Below are 11,837 nucleotides of genomic sequence, written 5' to 3' on the forward strand. Positions count from 1 at the left end.
TTCAAGACTAGACAACTCAATTATTATCCACCAGGTGGTGCGTACAGGAATTTTGATTCTGACATGAGAAAGTCCACGGGTATAAAAATTGTAGGAGTTATGCATAGATGCAAACTTTCCCTAGTTAGGAGGGAGACTCGATTTTGGATCATCAAATTGACTATTTTCAACTAGTGAATTTCCTAAACTTTCCATATATCCTAAGCATCTAATGATTTCACCCGAAAGAACAAATCAGAAGATGTCATTTTAAATGCTTATTTTGTCCCTAGGGTTATATATACACACACTTTATTCAAGTTTTAATTTTTTGCAAGCAGAATCTCCTTATTAATTTAAAATTTAAAACAGTCGGCAAGTATGGTTATGGTCCCAACAAAAAGTGACTACTAGAAGAATAACTTCAACAGACAGGTTAAATTCAGTGTGTCTAAGTACCTTCTACAGATAGCGAGACATAATAAAATCAGTTGTAATTAATGTACCCAACATTATTACTTAACAAACTGATTTTAAAATAGAGGGATACAGTGAGGTTTATTTCAAACTTAAAATAAGATTTTTCATCCAAAATTTGTTTTGAGATATTTGAATATTTAACATTTAAGATGTGTCCTCTCTAGAAATTTGAGTCTGTGTTGTTATTTCGTAATTCCTGTTAAAAATGACCTACGCCATCAAACACTGAACTAAGACTGCAGCTAGTATACACTTCTATCCCTGTCATGGAAAAATACGCTCAAATCTCTTGATGGAAATTTCCAAAATGATTGTGAAATATCTGGTATATAGCTATCCAATGTTATAAACGAGTAATATAACATGACTATAATCCCTTGTACAACAAATAAACAATATCGAATAGATTTTTTTTTAACTGATGCAGAAACATTTAGTGATCATTTTACATCAAAAGAATAATGAGAGAATCCAATAAGTATATATTTTAATCTGGTGACTATGGTATGAAGGAGACTGACATTAACCATCCCAAGGGGAGGAGTCACTTCTCTGGAATGTTGTTTACATCAGCTATAACATCTACCCATGTAGTATCACACTGTTAGAATGACAAGTACTCAAGCACTGCTGATATTAAGTCAGTGTACAGTGTTGAGGTGTAGTCAAGCTGCTGGTGTATTTAAAACTTCCATGTATAAGCAAACTGTACACCTGACCTACATTCCCATTGTGTATCAATAATCCACACACCTCAGCATAATTCATAGGCTGATTGACTGAAAATTTCCACAAGCTTATTTTGAAATTCTGTGTATAAGAATCGAAGGCCCGAGTGCACTGTACCTTCATCTTATATTTACCATAGCTACCAGTACTAGTATACTGCTTACTGTATATACCTAACTGTAACCACCACTACATACACAAAGTAATCGGCCGAGGAGACAGAATTTGTCCATCTCAGAATTAAGCATATTCAGGGTAAACCTGTTGATGGAACATCAGTCACAGTTATTGACTGCCAGATACCTGCAAAGATATTTTTAAATCAATATTTCTAATAACTGTTACTGTTTTGTGTTAGTAAAATGAAAGTAGAATTTAGTGAACTGAATGACGTCTTTGGGAATTTCTGTTTTAGGATAGTCTGTTTTAGTGACGTACGTACATCATGATTTACAAGGATTGGCAAGCTGAATGATGGACAAACAGGTTCATTTCTATAGCACGGGTACCTCCTACACACTGGACATATAAAATAATAACATGTACCTTGAGGTTTCATAAACGCCTACACATGTGATACTTCAGGAAATTTTACCAGCTATTCTAAAAATAGTGGCAACTGATTGTACTATCAGAAAACCTAGAAGATTACATTTAAAACCACCTCTGTCAGTTATGACACGCAGTAAAAACGGTTTTATATTGATTTTTTCTTGACGAGGGAACATAACCCTTAAAATAAAACTGATTTTGAAAGTTGAGAATATTCCTCAGGTTAATAAGTTATGTGATTTGGAAGCCATTTAGACTTTAAGATGACCATTTCTACCAAATCACTAACAGATGACCTAACAATATCAAATACCTTGTACAGATTAAACCATTATGTCAACATTAAATTTTGGGACAATTTCATTTGAGTTTAAGGTCTTACTTCTATGGACAGATCAGACATATTAAATGATTAGATAGATTAAGACTAAGTTTTGACGCTATAATATACAAGTATTCCAAGGGAGTGGATGTACGTGTCGCCTGCTCAGCGCTTTTAGTAAGAAAAGTGTTTTGGCTTGAACTATCGCGTAAACAGATAAGCAAAAACGCGGAAAGTTGAAATTCGACAGAAAAATATGTATTATATTTGAAAGTAATTGATTAGAAAATAAAAAAAGTTCTTGCATTTACTACACAATGCCCTTATTTGGCAATAAAAGGGGCAAACTCCACCAAAAATGCACGTAAACTTTTGAAATGCAAACGTGTCCGAGCTATATTGGTATGCAATATGTGTAACAAGTTTGAGTTCAATCAACCCAAGGGAACTCAAGTTATCGCATGAAAACCTTGTTTCGGACGCCGCAACCGACGCCGCCGATGACAAAGTAATATCTATATGTCGCCTCACGTTGCAGGTGACACAAAAAGCTTTCCAAGTCATCTCAGTCCAATAATTCGAACTTGAAGAATCATTTTATACAAATGTTTTAAGGTCAAACCTGTCTATATAGATCTTTCAAGTTGACAGTTGGTCTTTAGAGACAGGGACAAGTGGTATCCATTGACAGGTGATCATCAGAGATAAATGGTCTCCATTGACAGGTGATCATCAGAGATATATGGTCTCCATTGACAGGGGATCATCAGAGATATATGGTCTTCATTGACAGGTGGTCTTGAGGGCCAGGTGGTCTTTAGATACATGTGGTCTTTATTGACAGGTGATCTTTTGAGACATGGTCGTCACTGACAGGTGGTCTTTATTGACAGGTGATCTCTAGAGACTTGTTGTCTTTCTTGACAAGTTGTATTTAGAGACATATGGTCTTTATTGACAGGTGATCTTGAGGGTCTTGTGGTCTTTATTGACAGGTGGTCTTGAGGGTCATGTGGTATTTGTTGACAGGTGATCTTTATTGACAGGTGGTCTTGAGGGCCATGTGCTCTATATTGACAAGTGATCTTTAGAGACACGTGGTTTCTATTGACAGGTGGTCTTAAGGGTCATGTGGTCTTTTTTGTCAGGTGATCTTTATTGACAGGTGGTCTTGAGGGTCTTTTGGTCTTTATTGACAGGTGGTCTTGAGGGTCATGGGCTCTATATTGACAAGTGATCTTTTGAGACACGTGGTTTCTATTGACAGGTGGTCTTGAGGGTCATGGGCTCTATATTGACAAGTGATCTTTTGAGACACGTGGTTTCTATTGACAGGTCGTCTTGAGGGTCATGTGCTCTATATTGACAAGTGATCTTTTGAGACTCGTGGTTTCTATTGACAGGTGGTCTTAAGGGTCATGTGGTCTTTTTTGTCAGGTGATCTTTATTGACAGGTGGTCTTGAGGGTCATGTGGTCTTTATTGACAGGGGGTCTTGAGGGGCATGTGGTATTTTTTGACAGGTGATCTTTATTGACAGGTGGTCTTGAGGGTCATGGGCTCTATATTGACAAGTGATCTTTTGAGACACGTGGTTTCTATTGACAGGTGGTCTTGAGGGTCCTGTGCTCTATATTGACAAGTGATCTTTTGAGACTCGTGGTTTCTATTGACAGGTGGTCTTAAGGGTCATGTGGTCTTTTTTGACAGGTGATCTTTATTGACAGGTGGTCTTGAGGGTCTTGTGGTCTTTATTGACAGGGGGTCTTGAGGGTCTTGTGGTCTTTATTGACAGGCGGTCTTGAGGGTCTTGTGGTCTTTATTGACAGGGGGTCTTGAGGGGCATGTGGTATTTTTTGACAGGTGATCTTTATTGACAGGTGGTCTTGGGGGTCTTGTGGTCTTTATTGACAGGTGGTCTTGAGGGCCATGTGCTCTATATTGACAAGTGATCTTTAGAGACACGTGGTTTCTATTGACAGGTGGTCTTAAGTGTCATGTGGTCTTTTTTGTCAGGTGATCTTTATTGACAGGTGGTCTTGAGGGTCTTGTGGTCTTTATTGACAGATGGTCTTGAGGGTCATGTGGTATTTTTTGACAGGAGATCTTTATTGACAGGTGGTCTTGAGGGTCTTGTGGTCTTTATTGACAGATGGTCTTGAGGGTCATGTGGTATTTTTTGACAGGAGATCTTTATTGACAGGTGGTCTTGAGGGTCTTGTGGTCTTTATTGACAGGTGGTCTTGAGGGTCATGTGCTCTATATTGACAAGTGATCTTTAGAGACACGTGGTTTCTATTGACAGGTGGTCTTAAGGGTCATGTGGTCTTTTTTGTCAGGTGATCTTTATTGACAGGTGGTCTTGAGGGTCATGTGGTCTTTATTGACAGGTGGTCTTGAGGGTCATGTGGTATTTTTTGACAGGTGATCTTTATTGACAGGTGGTCTTGAGGGTCTTGTGGTCTTTATTGACATGTGATCTTTATTGACAGGTGGTCTTTATTAACATGTGGTATTTATTGACAGGTTGTCTTGAGGGTCATGTGGTCTTTATTGACATGTGGTCTTTATTCATTGACATGTTGTCTTGAGGGTCATGTTGTTTTTACTGACAGGTGGTATTTATTGACAGGTGATCTTTACTGACAGGTTGTCTTTACTGACAGGTTGTCTTGCGGGTCATGTAGTCTTTAATGACATGTGGTATTTATTGACAGGTGATCTTACTGACAGGTGATCTTTACTGACAGGTGGTATTTATTGACAGGTGGTCTTTAGAGACATGTGGCTATAAATATAAATTTCAGAAATTTTTCTTACTAAAGTTTCATATGGAAGGAACATAATAATTCACAGAAAAACATTTAGTTGAGTAAAACGTCATTTGAAATTTAGAATTCAGGACATGTCAAGCAAAAACAACGAACCCATGAAGCACTTGACTGAGTACATCTGTATAAAGTAGTATCTATATACCTGAGCAGAAGCAGATTGTAATTGAATTCTTTAGAACTATAATAGATCCTCTTTAAAATTTGTATTATGTATTGAGGCAATGAAAAAATATAATTTGAACCTATCTGTTACTGATATACACTAGACGATAAAAAGACAGTAAGACATTTATGAATGTTTAGTTGAACCACCCAGGATATCTCAATATACATCAACATTTATGTATTAAGGTCCTGACAATGGAGATGATTTTTTGTATCAGACAAATCTGACATACATACACGACCTGTACACGTTAATTATAGAGTTGGGAAAGGACTTAAACCACCTAATACACCCACAGAAGTACAAACACGTCATCAATTCTTTTTGTTAAAACAGCATATAAGGTAGCGTCTTGGCTCAGGTTTCTCTGCGCATTGTCAGCTAATAGCCTTATAGGTGACTAATTAAAATTTTAAAAAGATATTTCCCTAAATTGCTGATTTTTAATTCCTTATAAAGTAAATGAGCTACTTGAAATGTCAGCATTAATGCGTCACTATGTCAATCTAACTTACAACATCAGGAATCTCATTGGCTAGTAAATGCAAAAGGAAACATTTGGGATTGGAAGAAACTTGGGTGAATAACCTGCTCTATGGAAAGACTATTGTCGTATATTGCACAGATATACTGTACTTATATCTGAAAGTTACTAAGAGTAGACGACACAAAATGATCTAAATGTAGGGGAGCTAGGGCCCGCCCTGCTCAAAATGTAGGGGAGCTAGGGCCCGCCCTGCCCAGGATCTGTATCTAAATGTAGGAGAGCTAGGGCATGCCCTGCCAAGGATCTGTATCTGATTCAGATTTGTACAATTTTCATGAGTTAACAATTCAGTTTTGACCAAATTATAGAAGATATGTTAGATCAAGAAAAACTTGATTCAATCCAAACTGTTAACGGTGAGGTTTGTCATTGTCATAATAATAGGTCAATCAGACTGACATTTTGGCACAATTGCCAGGCACCATTGATTGATTCCAAATTTATGGGTAAACTCCCTTCTTTCTCCAGGGCCTGGCATAACAAATGTAGTTGTTATCTTTTCCATAGAAACCCAAAAACTGAGGTGGATTCCCTCATCAATCCAGAGGCTAATTAGCATGAAAAATATACCAAAAATAGTTATGTGGACATCGTAAACCCAAATAAACAGGTGGATACCCGCATCAATCCGGGGTAACACACAAATAAACAGGTGGATATACGCATCAATCCGGGGTAACACAAATAAACAGGTGGATTCCCGCATCAATCTGGGGTAACATACAAATATTTATAGACCTAACAAGAGGTCCAGAGGGCCTGTACAGCTCACATGGATAATAAATTATCCCTGGAAATTATTCCCATCAAATATAATACTGCAACTATTTCCAAATATTGGTTTAGGCTCTCAGGAACACCTGTCTCTCATTGGGTTCCTTCTTTCTGCTCCCATGAAGTGGAGTAGATTTTGAACTTTTAACTCAATTTCCCCTGTAGGGCTCCTCCCCTCTGCCCCAGGGGTTACAGTCCCTTTGATGAAATATGCTCTGCACAAGATTTTGTTGAAATCTTTCCAGTCGTTCTAAATGAAAAGGATTGTTTTGAAGATTTACCTCCAGTTCCCCTATTGAGGCCCCGTCCTCTGCCCCAAGGGGGGCAACACCCTTTGTTTATACAAAATTGAGTCCCCTTTGCCCAAGAATGTTCAACAAAAACTTTGAAAATCCCTTAAATCATCTTTAAGGAGAAGTACTAAAAATGTTTATCGCTATGCTTCCCCATGGGGCCCCACCCCTCTACCCCAAGGGGGACCACACTCTCCATTTATACAAAATTGAGCCTCCCTCACCAAATGATGATCTGGACCAAATTTGGTTAAAATTAAAAAAAATACATATATCTATAGATCAAGGTGCCTCAAGAATGAACTTTGCATTATTGCCCTAAAAAATACACTAAAAGATAAATATACAATTCAAAAATACATTGCTAGAAGTAAAGGAGAAAGCTACCTAAACAAGTGGCTTAATGGCAAAACTCTTTTTGAAAACACCCAAACCTGAAATATGGACTAATTTATCATAAGTAACTTATCTATTTACACATATAATTGTTATATTGAGTGAATGTAAATACTGATAATGCTAACACTGACAGCTTACAGAGAAATTCAAATTCAAATACAAATCTTAAACAATCCTACTTTTCCTTTCTGATAATTGTATTGGTATTTATATGATAATGAATATGCATGTGCATCTATATATATATGTTTGTTTTATGTCATGTTATGTATACATTGAAACTGTATTGTATATTAATATAATAGAAATTTGAAAAATTAAAAATGATAAAAAAAACAAATGGTTAAAATCCCTCCAATCACACTGATGGAGAATGATTTTAACGATTTACCTCAATTTCCCCAATCAGGGCTGGCCCTATCCTGCTCCCAGGGATTCACACACTTCTGTTTATACAAAATGGAGTCCCTTATGCCAAATAATACTTTAGGCTGAATTTATTCAATATCCACTAAAAAACGACAGACATAAGCTCACCAGCAAACATGAGGCAAACATCCTCTATTCCCAAATATCAATCCAGGGTAACACACAAATACCTAAACAAACCAAAAACATGAAGCAAACATCCTCTATTCCCAAATATCTATTATCAAGGGTAACACACACTCATATTTATACAAATATAAACATGAGGCAAAAACCCTTTATCCCCTAATATCAATCAAGAGTAACATACAAATATTCAAACAACAACAAAATGTTGGGTGTATACCACAGCCTCTCACACAGGGCTTTGTTGTGTTGTTTTATACATTGTATAACACAGCCTCTCACACAGGGCTTTGGTGTGTTGTGTGTATATAATACAGTCTCTCACACAGGGCTTTGTTGTGTTGGGTGTATAATACAGTCTCTCACACAAGGCTTTGGTGTGTTGGGTGTATAATACAGCCTCTCACACAAGGCTTTGGTGTGTTGTGTGTATATAATACAGTCTCTTACACAGGGCTTTGTTGTGTTGGGTGTATAATACAGGCTCTCACACAAGGCTTTGGTGTGTTGGGTGTATAATACAGCCTCTCACACAAGGCTTTGGTTTGTTGTGTGTATATAATACAGCCTCTCACACAGGGCTTCGTTGTATTGTGTGTATATACCACATCCTCTCACACAAGGCTTTGGTGTGTTGTGTGTATATAATACAGTCTCTTACACAGGGCTTTGTTGTGTTGGGTGTATACATTGCATAACCCAGCCTCTCACACATGGCTTTGGTGTGTTGTGTGTATATAATACAGCCTCTCACACAGGGCTTTGTTGTATTGTGTGTATATAACACAGTCTCTCACACAGGGCTTTGTTGTGTTGGGTGTATACATTGTATAACACAGCCTCTCACACATGGCTTTGGTGTGTTGTGTGTATATAATACAGCCTCTCACACAGGGATTTGTTGTGTTGGGTGTATACATTGTATAACACAGACTCTCACACATGGCTTTGGTGTGTTGTGTGTATATAATACAGTCTATCACACAGGGCTTTGTTGTATTGTGTGTATATAACACAACCTCTCACACAAGGCTTTGGTGTGTTGTGTGTATATAATACAGTCTCTCACACAGGGCTTTGTTGTGTTGGGTGTATAATACAGTCTCTCACACAAGGCTTTGGTGTGTTGGGTGTATAATACAGCCTCTCACACAAGGCTTTGGTGTGTTGTGTGTATATAATACAGTCTATCACACAGGGCTTTGTTGTATTGTGTGTATACATTGTATAACACAGCCTCTCACACAGGGCTTTGGTGTGTTGTGTGTATATAATACAGCCTCTCACACAGTTCTTCGTTGTATTGTGTGTATATAACACAGCCTCACACACAGGGCTTTGGTGTGTTGTGTGTATATAATACAGCCTCTCGCACAGGGCTTCGTTGTATTGTGTGTATATACCACAACCTCTCACACAGGGCTTTGTTGTATTGTGTGTATACATTGTATAACACAGCCTCTCACTCAGGGCTTTGTTGTTTTGTGTGTATATAATACAGCCTCTCACACGGGGCTTCGTTGTATTGTGTGTATATAACACAACCTCTCTCACAAGGCTTTGGTGTGTTGTGTGTATATAATACAGCCTCTCGCACAGGGCTTCGTTGTATTGTGTGTATATAATATAGCCTCTCACACAGGGCTTCGTTGTATTGGGTGTATATAACACAGCCTCTCACACAGGGCTTCGTTGTATTGTGTTTATATAACACAGCCTCTCACACAGGGCTTCGTTGTATCGTGTGTATATAACACAGCCTCTCACACAGGGCTTTGGTGTGTTGTGTGTATATAATACAGTCTATCACACAGGGCTTTGTTGTATTGTGTGTATATAACACAACCTCTCTCACAAGGCTTTGGTGTGTTGTGTGTATATAATACAGCCTCTCACACGGGGCTTCGTTGTATTGTGTGTATATAACACAACCTCTCACACAGGGCTTTGGTGTGTTGTGTGTATATAATACAGTCTCTAACACAGGGCTTTGTTGTATTGTGTGTATATAACACAACCTCTCACACAAGGCTTTGGTGTGTTGTGTGTATATAATACAGTCTATCACACAGGGCTTTGTTGTATTGTGTGTATATAACACAGCCTCTCACACAAGGCTTTGGTGTGTTGTGTGTATATAATACAGTCTCTCACACAGGGCTTTGTTGTATTGTGTGTACATAACACAGCTCACACAGGGCTTCGTTGTATTGTGTGTATATAACACAGCTCTCACAGGGCTTTGTTGTATTGTGTGTATATAACACAGCCTCTCACACAGGGCTTCGTTGTATTGTGTGTATATAATACAGCCTCTCACACAGGGCTTCGTTGTATTGTGTGTATATAACACAGCTCACACAGGGCTTTGTTGTATTGTGTGTATATAATACAGTCTCTCACACAGGGCTTTGTTGTATTGTGTGCACATAACACAGCTCACACAGGGCTTCGCTGTATTGTGTGTATATAACACAGCTCACACAGGGCTTTGTTGTATTGTGTATATATAACACAGCCTCTCACACAGGGCTTCGTTGTATAGTGTGTATATAACACAGCCTCTCACACAAGGCTTTGTTGTTTTGTGTGTATATAACACAGCCTCTCACACAGGGCTTCGTTGTATTGTGTGTTTATAACACAGCCTCTCACACAGAGCTTTGTTGTATTGTGTGTATATAATACAGCCTCTCACACAGGGCTTTGTTGTGTTGGGTGGATACATTGTATAACACAGCCTCTCACACATGGCTTTGGTGTGTTGTGTGTATATAATACAGTCTCTGACACAGGGCTTTGTTGTATTGTGTGTATATAACACAGCCTCTCACACAGGGCTTCGTTGTATTGTGTGTACATAACACAGCTCACACAGGGCTTCGTTGTATTGTGTGTATATAATACAGCCTCTCACACAGGGCTTCGTTGTATTGTGTGTATATAACACAGCCTCTCACACAGGGCTTCGTTGCGATTTTTCATTTATCAATGTTCATGTAAGAGGTGCATGACAAATCCAAGGATTTTGAGAGTTTGGGGGCAGTGATATGATGTGATGTGTGTGTATAGTCCCTGCCAGTAACTTTATAAGCCCTGATGGACCCCTCGGGGTAAAGATAAAATCTACAACTTCTGGTACCATCAACACATTTTAAGCTGAATTTTCAAGTTGAATTAATTTCAGGCCACCGAAGATATTTTTTAAATTTAACAACGACAGATACAGCTCTGTCACCTTCACTGGTCATTTGTCAGATGAAGGTGACAGAATGCATACCGTACTTGTCATGGAAAAATTGCATAGAAACACGTATTGGTTGTGTAACAGGAAACTTTTCATAAACCACGAAATGTTGAATACTTATTAAAACAATTAATTTGATAAAAACGGTGACTAACAATACCTCCTCTTATACCACTTTTCTTTCATGTAAAATTTAATTTTAATAAAGAAAAAATATTTCTATTTTTTTTGTATGATAGATAGAGAGCAAACAGGCCTGTTAATTCAACAGAAGAGTAAATAGAAGAGGACCTTCAAACATTGATGCAGCCCTGCCTACTCTTGACCAAAACAACCCATTGAAATGAATCTGATCACCATATCTGTCCAAAACTATTATTCAAACAATTCTTCATAACAAGGTCTAAGATTTTGCTAAGCAGTCAAAGGGAGATAATAGACTTCAGAAAATGACTATTCTACATTGCCCTACATACATGTGAATAACAGTTAATTTGTTTCCTGTTAAATATCAGATACATTCGATAGTATGAGATGGTTTGATGTCTGTTTGGAAAGAAGTGGATTATAGATATACTTTCTAACACTTTAACACCTGTACAACATAAAAAAAGAAAAAATATTGCCACATTAACAAGAGGCCCAAGGGCCTTAGCGGTCACCTGAGTTATATCATAGGTACTGGTAGCTTTATTTTATTGTTTAGATGTGATGTGGAAATCAGCATGTAAACTAAGTGAAATACAATACTTGTCATGTCATCAATGGATAAGAATTTGAAAATATTGGTAAATGTTCCCTTTGGGGCCCCGCCCTAGCCGCTGGGGATTGGGCAGGAGTCCTAATTTTACAAAGTAAAACTCTCATTTACCCAAGATGATTCTGACTAAGTTTGAGCAATTTTCTGCTGAAAATGGATAAAATATATACCGAAAAGTGTTATTTCCCTATATAAACTATA

The 11,837-nt window shown here is 37.9% G+C and overlaps 1 protein-coding gene across 3 annotated transcripts in view; it reads right to left on the reverse strand.

The window, feature by feature from the left end:
• LOC110453457 overlaps positions 1-11,837 on the reverse strand; it is a 61,841-nt gene that overhangs the window by 24,911 nt on the left and 25,093 nt on the right. The window lies entirely within an intron of this gene.

The sequence above is a fragment of the Mizuhopecten yessoensis genome, unplaced genomic scaffold (assembly GCF_002113885.1).
Source record: "Mizuhopecten yessoensis strain PY_sf001 unplaced genomic scaffold, ASM211388v2 scaffold7317, whole genome shotgun sequence".
Lineage (NCBI taxonomy): Eukaryota > Metazoa > Mollusca > Bivalvia > Pectinida > Pectinidae > Mizuhopecten > Mizuhopecten yessoensis.